A 12,386-nucleotide genomic window follows, 5' to 3' on the forward strand; every position below is an offset into this window, starting at 1 on the left:
TTTGTTGTGACTTAACACATTCATATTTTTCTTTGGCTGTGTGTCTCTATTTTTCTTTGGCTGTGTTTCTTATGTACTATTCACAGACTTGTGATTAATAAATTATTACTTTCATTATTAAAAAATTAAAAAGTCATTACTGACACCATGAATGACTATCAGAAAGACCTAAGGACTTCTTGGAAATAAATAAGCTTAAGGTTGATTCTACTACCCAAGCTTTTACCCTTTTTTACCCTATACTGCCTTGTATGGCTGACACGGAATAGGATCTGTGTATGGGAAACATGGGGTAATACATTTCTGGATATTGGTTCAGGGCAGTTTGTGCTGGGAAACCTGTACTTCCTATTCAACAAAATCACTGTTTATTTTGTCCAGTCTATAAAAGCAAGCATGGGTTTATTTATGTACACTAGACTCTAGAAGTATGAGGCCCCTAAAATTTTCTTTTCAGTTCCTCAGTAATATTACATTTCTGTATGGGACTTGGAAAAAAAAAGAAAAGGCGGGAAAAATGTAAAGTATTTTCAGAGTTGCAACCTTACCCTTTTAAATTGTTAGTGAGAATGGCTAATATTCCTCTTTTTTTTTTTTTTTTTTTGAAATGATGCTTTGTCCTTGGCACCATCAACTTGTAAGTGCATGTAACCAAGAAATTTGCCAAAACTCTGTTAACAGTGAAAAATGTTTTAAGTATAGGTTTTTATGCTTCTCTTAGAGTCAGTTGGCCATTGGGGAATAAAATCAATACTTTCAAGGTAACTAAATGTCTCAAGAAACTGCTTATAAGTAATCATCCCTTTATATTCCTGGAAATTGTGAGTGGCTGTCAGGAATGTATAGCCATGGCTTTCTGGTTGAATTTTTCCAAGTGAAATCACAGATCTAATGTGAAAATAAACAAGATTATTAATGTATTATGCTTACAATACTAGCAATAATTATAGCTAACTCATACATAGCCCTTGCTATATTCCACAAACTATTTTAAGCATATTACATATATTAATTCATTTAATCCTCACAGCAGCTTATGACATATGTACCATATAATAAAATCTTCAACCTGCCTTTTCGAGTTTTAAGCATTTACTAATAATAGAATTATTTCTTTGTGTTGGCTCAGTTGCAGACTTCCTGGTTTCCAAGGCAATGTGCTTCATTCCGATGGCGTCTGATATTTGATTTTGTCTATTTTTAAAACATTGAGTAGTTAATTTTGTTGCTTGGTAAGAAACTCGGACTGTGTCTACATGTGTCTAAAAATTAAATCATTTTTAAAATTCCCTATTCTTAATATCATAGTAAGTCAGATGGATGGTAGAAGCTTTATCACCAATTCTTGACCTGGGGATTTGAAGCTTTGAGGTCAATACCTTATTTACTCTTTTACTTGTCTAACCTAATCTTTTGCGTATGTTCGTGGCTTTCCTTACAAAATCCCAGGTTTCTAAGCAGCTTAGTTTGTATAGATCCAGCTCTGCCATCAATAATGAACCTGGTGGGCCTTTTTTTTTTTTAGTATACCGTGATATGGTTCTGTCAATTTTTTCAAATTTTTGATTGTGGAAATTTTCAGACAAATGAAAAAAGTAGGTAATAGCATAGTGATGCCTCAGCTTTAATACTTATCAACATATAGCCAATCTTGTTTTACCCACACACTACTAAATTATTTTAAAGCATATCTCAAAAATATCATTTCATCATCCTGGTGGTTCTTAACAAACAAACTGTTAACAAAATCTTTGATCTTTATGGTATTTTCAAGAAAATGTAGTATAGGCACACCTCGGAGATATTGCAAATTCTGTTCCCCAGCACTGCAATAAAGCAAATATCACAATAAAGCAAGTCACATGAATTTTTTTGTTTCCCAGTGCATATAAAAGTTAGGTTTACACTATAGTCTAGTCTATTAAGTGTGCAATAGCATTATGTCTTTATAAACCGTGTACATACCTTAATTATAATGTGACAGAGCACAAAGTGAGCATATGCTGTTGGAAAAATGGCACCGATAGACTTGCTTGACTCAGTTGCCACAAACCTTCAATTGGTAAAAAAAACAGTATCTACGAAGCGCAATAAAGCAAAGTACAATAAAACGAGGTATGCCTGTACATTTAAATTGTCATAGTTCATAAACTGCTACTGGCCTTAAGTGATTTTAATTTAACTTTTCGTTTTCATTGTTAGCTTTTGATATTTTAAAATAGATGTCAGAGAATACTATTAAACTGGAATATATGCTAACATTTAATTTTAATTAACTTTTTAAATAAAGGACAAAAAGAATATAATTTTCACAGTATGTAATTCCCACAGTAACCTTGAATATAACTTACTGTCACAAGTAGTCAGTTTGTATCTACACAACAGGATTCTAGACTGCCACGGCTTTGGTATTCAAATGAGTGAGACAATTTTGTGGCTGTGTTTTGTTCCCCCTTATATACTCAGCCTCCCCAAAGGATTTCAACTGCTTTTCTCAGACAAAGGAAGAGAAATCTCTACATAGGACACCCTCATAAAAAGGGCAGGGGAATAAACTGGTTAACCTCTACTTAATTCAGAAATCTTACCACTACTTCAGATGATTTCTCAAACCCTTTCCCAATTGAAAAATCATTCAGACTATAAAGAGCACATCAGCTACAGGATGGGTAAGAAGGAGCAAGGCTATCCAGACCCCATCTAATCACTTGCTTCCTTATTTCAAGCTGATCAACTTATCACAGTTTCAAAAGGATGACGAAATTTAAGCAGTCTAATGGCATTCCTTTCAATGGGATTTGACAAGCAGAAGTGACTCTTTAGGGTTCTGCCTGTTAATAGAAAGAAAATGGAACACCATCCAATTTTAAGAGATATCCTAAAGTAGAGATGTTTTTCACTATCCGTCTAAAGTACAAAGCCTCACATTTGCCACAGTTCAGAGTCTAATATACCCCTTGGCCAAATTGTAATGATTTATATGTACAAGGATGCCAGTTGTGATTTAATTTTGCTTTACATTGTTGTAGAGTTTGTTCTCCATCTTTGTCCCTTAGATGGTGACATAGGTCTCTGCTGGTTAAAGCCATGGCATTGCTTAAATCGCCTACCACAGGGCAACGCACATAAGCTCACCCATGTGAATGACCCTACTCCATCTCTACACTTCTGTACCCACCTGCCTTCCTAACTCCAAACGCTAAACACCCTCTTTCTATTTATTTCTGGTTCCTGGTCTCCCACATATCCCTTTTTCCAGGAGTCTTATGGCTATTTCTTCACAGGCCTACCGTCTTTCTAACAAGCCTTTTGCATTTTGAACAATTCATAGTGTTTTTGTTTGCCTTTTGTCAGTTTACTCTGTGTCTTAGTTGTCTCATCTCTAAAAAAAGGGACAAAAGTAACTTCTCTGATGGCAATATGCAAGTGAATTTGTTATTTTGTAGGGCCTATGTTAATAGTATATCTTTTTCTAAATACTGAAATTGATACACAGTAACCAGAATATCCTATTAATAACTTTGCAGAGTTCACAATTACAGCTAATCCCAACTTAAAATAAAATTTTAAATTCATTTCTTTAAAAGTTTTAATGTTTAAACTTTATTTTAGTCCTTCTTTCTGGATTAAGTAACTCTTTTTTTCTAGTCTCTAGCTGAGGTTCTAAAGACAGAAATGGGAATCATTAAATTATATTCTTAATTATTAAAAATATTATAACTTACATAACAATAAAAACATATGTAAGGACTTTTTATGATGCAAAAATTCTCATACAACAAGGAAAAAAAGAATTGTGTTTGTAGTCTTCTTCCTTAGAGAGCAAACTGTTAGCTTCAGGTTTCTGCTCTTTGCTCTGAGAATTTTAATCACATTAAAGTAGCATAAAAATATTAAATAATGGTGACTGTTAACTTCTCACTGAAGATAACTATGTCATTTTCCTTTTCTCCCTTTTCAGATGAATGCAAGGCAGTGGAGCCATATCTCTGAAAGTGCCAAAGACCTAATACGTCGGATGCTGATGCTGGATCCAGCTGAAAGGATCACTGTTTATGAAGCACTGAATCACCCATGGCTTAAGGTACATGAGCTCATAGGCAGCCATCTACACTTTGTTTGAACACTCCCAGAAGCAAGAATATATTGCTCTATAAAGTGGCCTGTTTCATCTTTTTTTTTTAGTGTTTTTCATTACAGTATTGTTCCTCTTTCTTGTTTGATGTTTCTGCCTGTCATATGTAAACATCTGCATCAGGATTGTAATAGTTTCCTTTTGCTGTCATACCAAATTACCAAATACTGACTAGCTTAAAACAACAGAAATTTATTTTCACAGTTCTGGAGACTAGAAGTCCAAAATCAAGGTGCTGGCAGGGTCATACTCCCACTGAAGGATCTGAAGAATCCTTCCTTGCCTCCTCTTATCTTCCAGTGGTTGATGGCAATCCTTGGCATTCCTTGGCTTGTAGCTGCATCACTCCACTCTGCCTCAATCTTCACATAGCCTTCTTCTCTGTGTCTCTCTGTGTGTTCTCTCCTCTTTTTACAAGGATACCAGTCATTGGATTTAAAGCGCACCTAATCCAGGATGACCTCATCTTAACTAATTCCATCTGCAAAGATCCTGTTTCCAAATCAGGACACATTCTGAGGTTCCAAATGGGCAGGAATTTTAAGGGAACACTATTAAACCCACTATAAAGATATACCATGCAAGTGATGTTCAGTTATCAGACAGAGGCTATGAAAGTAGATTCAGAAAGACTACACCAGAGAGAAAGGCATCCAAAGACATATAATGTGAAAAACTGAAATAGTACCCGGTTATGACAAAAAAATTAATTATCTTTATTTTGGTTATGAATGTGTACTTTATAGCATTAATTATTTTTATATAAATAGATAATAGATGTAGGTTTAGTGGTTTAGGGAAAAGGCAGATTTTAAAAATTCTTTTTATTTCCTAAACAGGTTAAGAATCTTGTCCCAAGTCACAAAAGTTGTCCATGGTAGAATAAAGATTTTAATCCAGCCTACCAAAACCCTTTCACTTGTATACTAGATTCCATACCTTTCACTTACTCAGGAACATTGCTTTAGCATTCCCTTTCCTGCATCATCGGTTTTCTCTCTGTGTTGACTCTAACATGCTGTAATTTATATGTATGTATATGTGTGTGTATGTATATATACCTTCTTCTGATCCTACAACCCTCTTCAGCTTCTGCCTCTATTCACTGCTCCCCTTGACAGCAAAACTCCTAGAAAGAGTTGTCTGTACTCACTTTTCTCCAATTTCTCCCATGCCTTTCTCTTGAACCCACTCTAGTCAGGCTTGCAATCCTCCCACTCCACTAAAATAGCATTTGTCACCATACTATATACTTATATTCTACTTATCTTTTTTATTTTCTGTCTACCCCATAAAATATAAAGCTACACAAGGGTAGGAATTTGGGGCTATTGGTTCACTCTGACACATAGAAAGTGTTTGACACATAGTAGATACTCAATAAATATCAACAAGTTAATAAGTGAATGAATAGCCATTATATTATACCATGCTACTTCCCCAGTGATTATGCAAACTAAGAAGATATCTAAAAACGTAGATTAATAATGGGTCTTAATAGTAATGACATTGAATGATATTATAGAACAATTTTGAGATTCCAATAGATCTTGATTCTCCTTAAGAATGCTACCTGTCAAATATGCATTCTACGCTCTGATACTCAGTTCTAATTATTCCTCACTTGGAATATCCAGTTCTAGTTATTCTTGATTTCCCATTGATAATCTGTAAGGCAGAAGTGTAGGTAAATAGTTCTTAGGTATATTTTCCCCCACAGAAATGAAGATTCCTATTTTATCTCTTTGCCTTTCTCAGTTTCTCCAGAATGGGGATCTTTTGTTCATTAGAAGCTAGTTTAAGTGACAAGTAGCATTGGAAATGGCAGCCATATTAGTCATTTTAAATGTCCTTTAGAAAATGTTTTAGCATTATACATTACATGTTTACAGTGGCTTTCAATATCAAAGTTTATCTTGGCTAATATATTTATTTTTGAGAACCCTTTCCCTACCATTGATTATACTTATTGTTCTAAATAACGTGAGCTTAATACATAACAGATTTCTGACACCAAAAAGGCAAATGAATGCCAGTAACTTAAATGAAAAAGTCCAAGAAGGCTGTTCTAGGCTGTAGCTCCAGGGAAGGCTTGCATGTGTTAGTGGGGCTGAAAAGGGACATACCCCATATGGGAAGTAGAAGATAAGCATAGGCAAAACCATTAAAAAGTATAAGATGAATTATTCAAGGCAAGTTGGGGGTGGGGCCAGGAAGCAACCTGGTTTAACAAAATGTCAGGTATCTGAAGGATTGTAGCAGTAGTTGGCTGGAAATATTGGTTTGAAGGAAGGTGTTCAGTCTAGAATGCCAAACTAAGTAGTTTGAATATTACAGTGCAGAAAGTGAAAAGCTCCTGCAGGGTTTTGAATGATGACATGATGTGGGCAGCATGCTCATTTAATTCTTTGGACACTGTGTACGAGTGGGTACCTATTAGAGGTAAGGTACCTGAAAGCAGTAGAGACAAGGGGATTTTATAAAAGCTGTGACTCTCCAGTCAGGAGGTGATCTAGGCTTGGACCAGGAAGTAAAAGGGGGAATAGAAAAGAAAAACCAAGACTGCCGTTTTGAAGAAAGGAAAAGTGATAAGACTCAGTCAGTGACTAGATCCTAGGAAGGAGTGAAAAATTAATTCAAGGTTTCACACTAACTGGAAGAATGATGTTACCCCTAATAGAAATAGGGCCTTCAGAAGGAAAAGCCAGGTAGAAAGGGGCATAGAGTATGAGTGTGGTTTAAGACATACTGTGTTTGAAACAATCATAAGACATCTAAGATGAAATGTCCAAAAGGCATTTGGAATTAGAAAATCCATAGGAGTGTCAGAAATGTAGACTGGAGAGTAATTTTTTTAACTTTTAAACTCACATGGAAGTTGCAGAAATAGTACAGAGTTCTCATGTACCCTTACCCAACTTCTTCCAATGATAATATCTGATTTAAGTATAATATAATTATCAAAACTAGGAAATCAACATGGGGTCACTACTGTTAACTAACCTGTAGGCCTTATTTGAATTTCACCAGTTTTTTACATGTATTCTTTCTTTTTCTTTTCCTTTTTTTGTTTTTGATGCATAATTCTATGAAATTTTATCATATGTATTGAATGATTTAACCACCACCATAATCAGAATACAGAACTGTTCTATCATCCCAAAGAAAATCCTAGTGCTACCTTTTAATACTCACCCTCCCCCTAAACCCTAACCCCTGGCAACTACTTATCTGTTCTCCACCACTATAATTTTGTCATTTTGAGAATATTCTGTAAATGGAATTACACAATATTAAACTTTAGGGATTGGTGTTTTTCACTCAGCATAATGACCTTGAGATCCATGCAAGTTGCTGTATGTATCGATAGTTAATTCCTTTTTATTGCTGAGTACTTTTTCCATTGTATGGCTCTCCAACAGTTTGTTTATCCATTCACCCTTTGAAGGACATTTGGGTTGTTTCTAGTTTTTGGCTAGTACAAATAAAGTGTCTCTGAATATGTATATACAGGTTTTCATTTCTCTAGGATAAATACCTGTGAGTAGGATTGCTAATTTATAAATGTATATTAAGCTTTATAAAAACCACCAAACCATTTTCCAGAGTGTCGGTATCATTTTATATTCCACCAGCAGTGTATGATTGCTCTGTGTGCTTGCCAGCACTGGTAATGACAGTATTTTTTATTTTAGCCATTCATAATTGCTTTTTGGAGCATTTTATGATAGCTGCTTTAAAATCCTTGTCGGATTATTCTTAATCTGTGCCATCTTGGTGTCGTTGTCTGTTGACTGCCTTTCTTATTTGAGTTGAGATTTTCCTGGTTCTTGGTCTGAAGAGTAATTTTGGATAGTATGTCAGAGTATTATGACTCTGAGTATTATGTTATGAGTATTATGTTATGAGATTCTGATTCTTATGTAAATCTTACATTTTAATAGGCAGTCAACATGATCAGAATCAGAACACACATTCTGGCCTACTTTGGTGGGCTATGGTTCAAATGCCAATTTTATTTTCAAGCTTTTGCAGTGCTCTTCTGATCTTCCCACTTGTGTGCTACCAGAAGCCAAGTTAAAAATTGGAAGTATTCCATACCATAGCTTAGTTCTCAAAGCTTTTTACTGGTCATTTTACACGTGGGTATATCAGGGATGCCACCGTCTTCTCATTCCTTTGGCTAGAAAGAGCGGGCTCTCCTTGGGGCTATTTTTGTGTGTGCTTCTTGGTGTTTCCAGGTTGCAGGCTTCTCTCACCCAGGCCAGATATGTTAGGAGGCAGAAGAAAAATTCCCGGGGAAATCACCTCGGGATCACCCCTTGACGCCTGGAGTCCCTGTTAGTTACTTTATATATTGTATGCAGGGTTTTTAGCGTAACTAGTGGAAGGCATAAGGTGAAATGCACTTACTCTGTCTCCTCTCTGGGTAGTTATTTCAATTCTGCACCTTCAAATCATCAGTTTCCTTGGCATCATCAAAAACTCTGACAAAAAAGTAGACTTTGTAAAAAGGAGGGTTTATTCTGTTGAATAGGGAATGTTTTAAAAATCAGCTCCAGTGCCCATTTCTTCATCTAGAATCCAGTCATGGCATGCATTTTTCAGGCTGCTTTCCCATGTCTTTCTTCCTCTCTCGGATTAGGCACCAGCCAGATTAGACATCAACCAGAGGGTAGGTCTTGGCTAGATGGTTGATCTACCCTATGTGCAAATAATACAAACGGTCCGAGGCAGGGAACCAAAATCCTAGTAGAAAATTTTTCTGTTACATTTGCCTAAAATGTCAATAAGCAATTTCATTTTAAGCAAAATTCAGTTTGCTTTTAGTCTCAATTCAGTAATAGGGATATTTGAAAGAGATTCCCTACTAGCACCGTCTAGTAGAACTTTCTGACATCGTGGCAGTTTCTATATCCGCCCTTTCCAATACATTAACCACCAGCCATATGTTACTGTTGAGCACTTGAAATGTTGCTGGTGTGACTGGCAGCCTGAAAAATGCATGCCATGACTGGATTCTAGATGAAGAAATGGGCACTGGAGCTGATTTTTAAAACATTCCCTATTCAACAGAATGAACCCTCCTTTTTACAAAGTCTACTTTTTTGTCAGAGTTTTTGATGATGATAAGGAAACTGATTATTTTTTAATTTAATGAATTTTTAATTCTATTCAAATTTAATTAATTAAAATTTAAGTAGTCTTTTGTACTTATGTAGCCATTTACTCAGTAGAGCAGACTTAGACCTTTCATTCAAAAACATGCTGGCACTGAGCTCACCCTTTTTGGAAACAGAATAAAGAAGGATGATTAGAAACGAATTACAGATTTGGTCCTCTGTAATTTCACTATGTTCTATTTTTTCTTATGTAATAGGAACATGTTTTCAGTTAGAAAGTAGTCGAGGTTATATAATAAACCATTTGTTGATAAACACACACACTCACATTCATACATACTTACAAGAGCTCCTAAATTATTTTACATTAGAGTTTCTATGTTGACTAATAAAAGTGATTATCAAAACTCAGGGAAAACAATCATGTACCTATGTAGCATCTCATTTAATCCTCATAACAACTATGACTGTTCAGTTCCTGTGTCACCTTGGCCAGGTGATGGTGTCCAGTCGTCTGGTCAAGCAAGCACTGGCCTACCTGTTGCTGCAAGGACATTTTGTGGACTTAAATCATCAGTATGTTGATTGTATCTGTGGCTATTTGCATCTGCAGTCAGCCAAGGGGAGTGTCTTCTGCAGCCAGAGATGTTTAATCTAATCAGTTGAAGGCTTTTAAGGAGGGGGTGATGGCTTCAGAGGTCAGAAGAGAGAACTTTCGTCTACACTTCAGCCAGCCAGCCTCTCCTGGGGAATTCATTGAAAACCTTCATCAAAGTGCCAGCTTGCAGCCTTCCCTACGGAATGTGGACTCACGTATCCCCATAGTTGCAATAGACAATTTTATAAAATCTCATGTTATTTAAAGATACCTCCTGTTGGTTCTATTTCCCTAGAGAACCCAGACTAATACAACAACCCTATGAGATTAGTTTACCAAAGGAAAAAACTGAAACTGAGAGAATGTAAGGTCTTACAGCTAGTAACTAAATGACCTGGAATTTGAACTCAAGTCTTTCTGCCTCCAAAGTCATCATCATCTTCTATTCCATACAGTTCCTTTTCTTTGTTTTTTTCTGTATTCTGTTACGATACAAAACAGTTCATTTTTGTTCAGAAGATAATGTAAAACCAATCTTAATGTTTTTCAGTATATGTTAATTAAGCATCACCAGACATAATACTATTAAAATTTGTAATCCACAAACAGTAAAAAAATCCATTAAAATATTTCATTGCTTGTTCTAACTTAATTATTTTATCTTGCTTTCTGCTATTTTAATTCTTTGATCAAATTCTTTTATCTTCCGTATTGGTGAACCTGCTTTGGCTTAGTGAAGGAAAAGAAAGTTAAGTTCCTAGAGATGAAATCATTTCCAAAATGTTTAGCATATGGAATCTGGCAGAGATGAAAACTGGAGTAATTTCAACATGCAGTGTTCTATGTATACTCAGAGAAAAATACCATTTTGATGTCCAGTAGAACTCTTGTTACATTTAGTCATTAATATAAAAAATAACATTTGAAAGTGTTTCTATTTATTCTTTAGGAATTTTCACTGATAATATGGTGAAATTTTGAGAAGGATATAGCTGTAAAATCCTGTATTTAAATTCAAAAATAAATTTTGTAAGTACCTGATACCAAAAAAATTGATTTGAGAAGCAACATGCAAACAGAAATTTTAGTTATAAAATAATGATAATAATCTGACCTTAGATTTCATTTATAAATATTATACAGTATCTAGATCAAGGGAAGTAAGAGGCCCCACTCTATTCCATATTAAGTAATCTTTATCTGATAAAATGCACCTAGTTTTTCTCAACTATACGATAGTATATTTCTTATATACCTCATAGGATTGTGAGGAATAAATAGTATAATACATATAAAGCACTAAAACAGTGCCTGGCAAATAATAAGCCTTCAATAAATGCTAACTGTGATGATAACAATTATGTCCAGCTTGAGCCATTACACTTTTGAGATAACTAAAATGTAGTGTTTTCTCTACTATCTTATTTAGTTGTTTTAAAGAATAAATGTGGTAATGCATGTGAAAGTCCCTAATTCAGAACCTGAGAAATAGTTAACTACTCATTTATGACTTAATGCCATCTAAATGTTAATTACCCCAAAACTTATATCTCAAGCCTAGACTTCTCTCCTGAATTGCAGGCTTGTAGATCCAAGTGCCTACTTGAATCTCCACTTGCATTTTAGACATCTCCAGCATAACGTGTCCAAACTAAACTCCTGATCTCCTCATTAACCCTCCTACCTCCCCCACCCCCTCAAAAAATCTTTTCCATCTGTAGTCTTCCCCATCTCAGTTGGTGTGAGACTTCCAGTTGCTTGGGCTAAAAACTTTTGATGCCATCCTTGACTCTTTTTTTTCTCTCACACCCCACATATAGTCTGTCAGAAAATCCTTTTCTCTCTACCTTCAGAATCTATTCAGAATTAAGAACGTCTCTTCTTCAAAAGACACTGTCAAGAGAATGAGATGACAAGCGACAGACTGGGAGTAAATAATTTATAAATCATATATCTGATAAGGATTTATAGGTAGAATATATAAATAATTCTCAAAACTCAATAATAAGAAAACAAACAATCCAGTTCAAAATGGGAAAAGGTTTGAAAAGACACTTCAACAAAGAAGATAACCTGGTGGCAAATAAGCACATGCATAGAACCTCAATATCAGTCATTAGGAGAACACCAATTCAGACCACAGTGAGATACCTATACACACTGATTAGAATGGCTAAAATCAAAAAAGACCAACCATATCTAGCGTTGGCGAGGATGTAAAGCAACGAGAACTAATACACTACTAGTGGGAAAGTAAAATGGTATGACCACTTTGGAAAACAGTTTGGCAGTTTCTTTAAAGGTTAAACATACCGTGTGACCTAGCCATTCCACTCCTAAGCGTTTACCTAAAGAGAAATGAAACCATATGTCCATACAAAGATTTGTACACAAATATTCGTAGCCATTTTCTGTGTAATAGCCCAAAACCAGAAACGACTCAGAGGTCATCAATAGGTGAATGAATAAATAAACACATTATGGTATTTATTCACCAGGTGAATGGATAAACACATTGGGGTAGTATGGA

This window comes from Choloepus didactylus (genome assembly GCF_015220235.1).
Source record: "Choloepus didactylus isolate mChoDid1 chromosome Y unlocalized genomic scaffold, mChoDid1.pri SUPER_Y_unloc1, whole genome shotgun sequence".
Classification (NCBI taxonomy): Eukaryota; Metazoa; Chordata; class Mammalia; order Pilosa; family Megalonychidae; genus Choloepus; species Choloepus didactylus.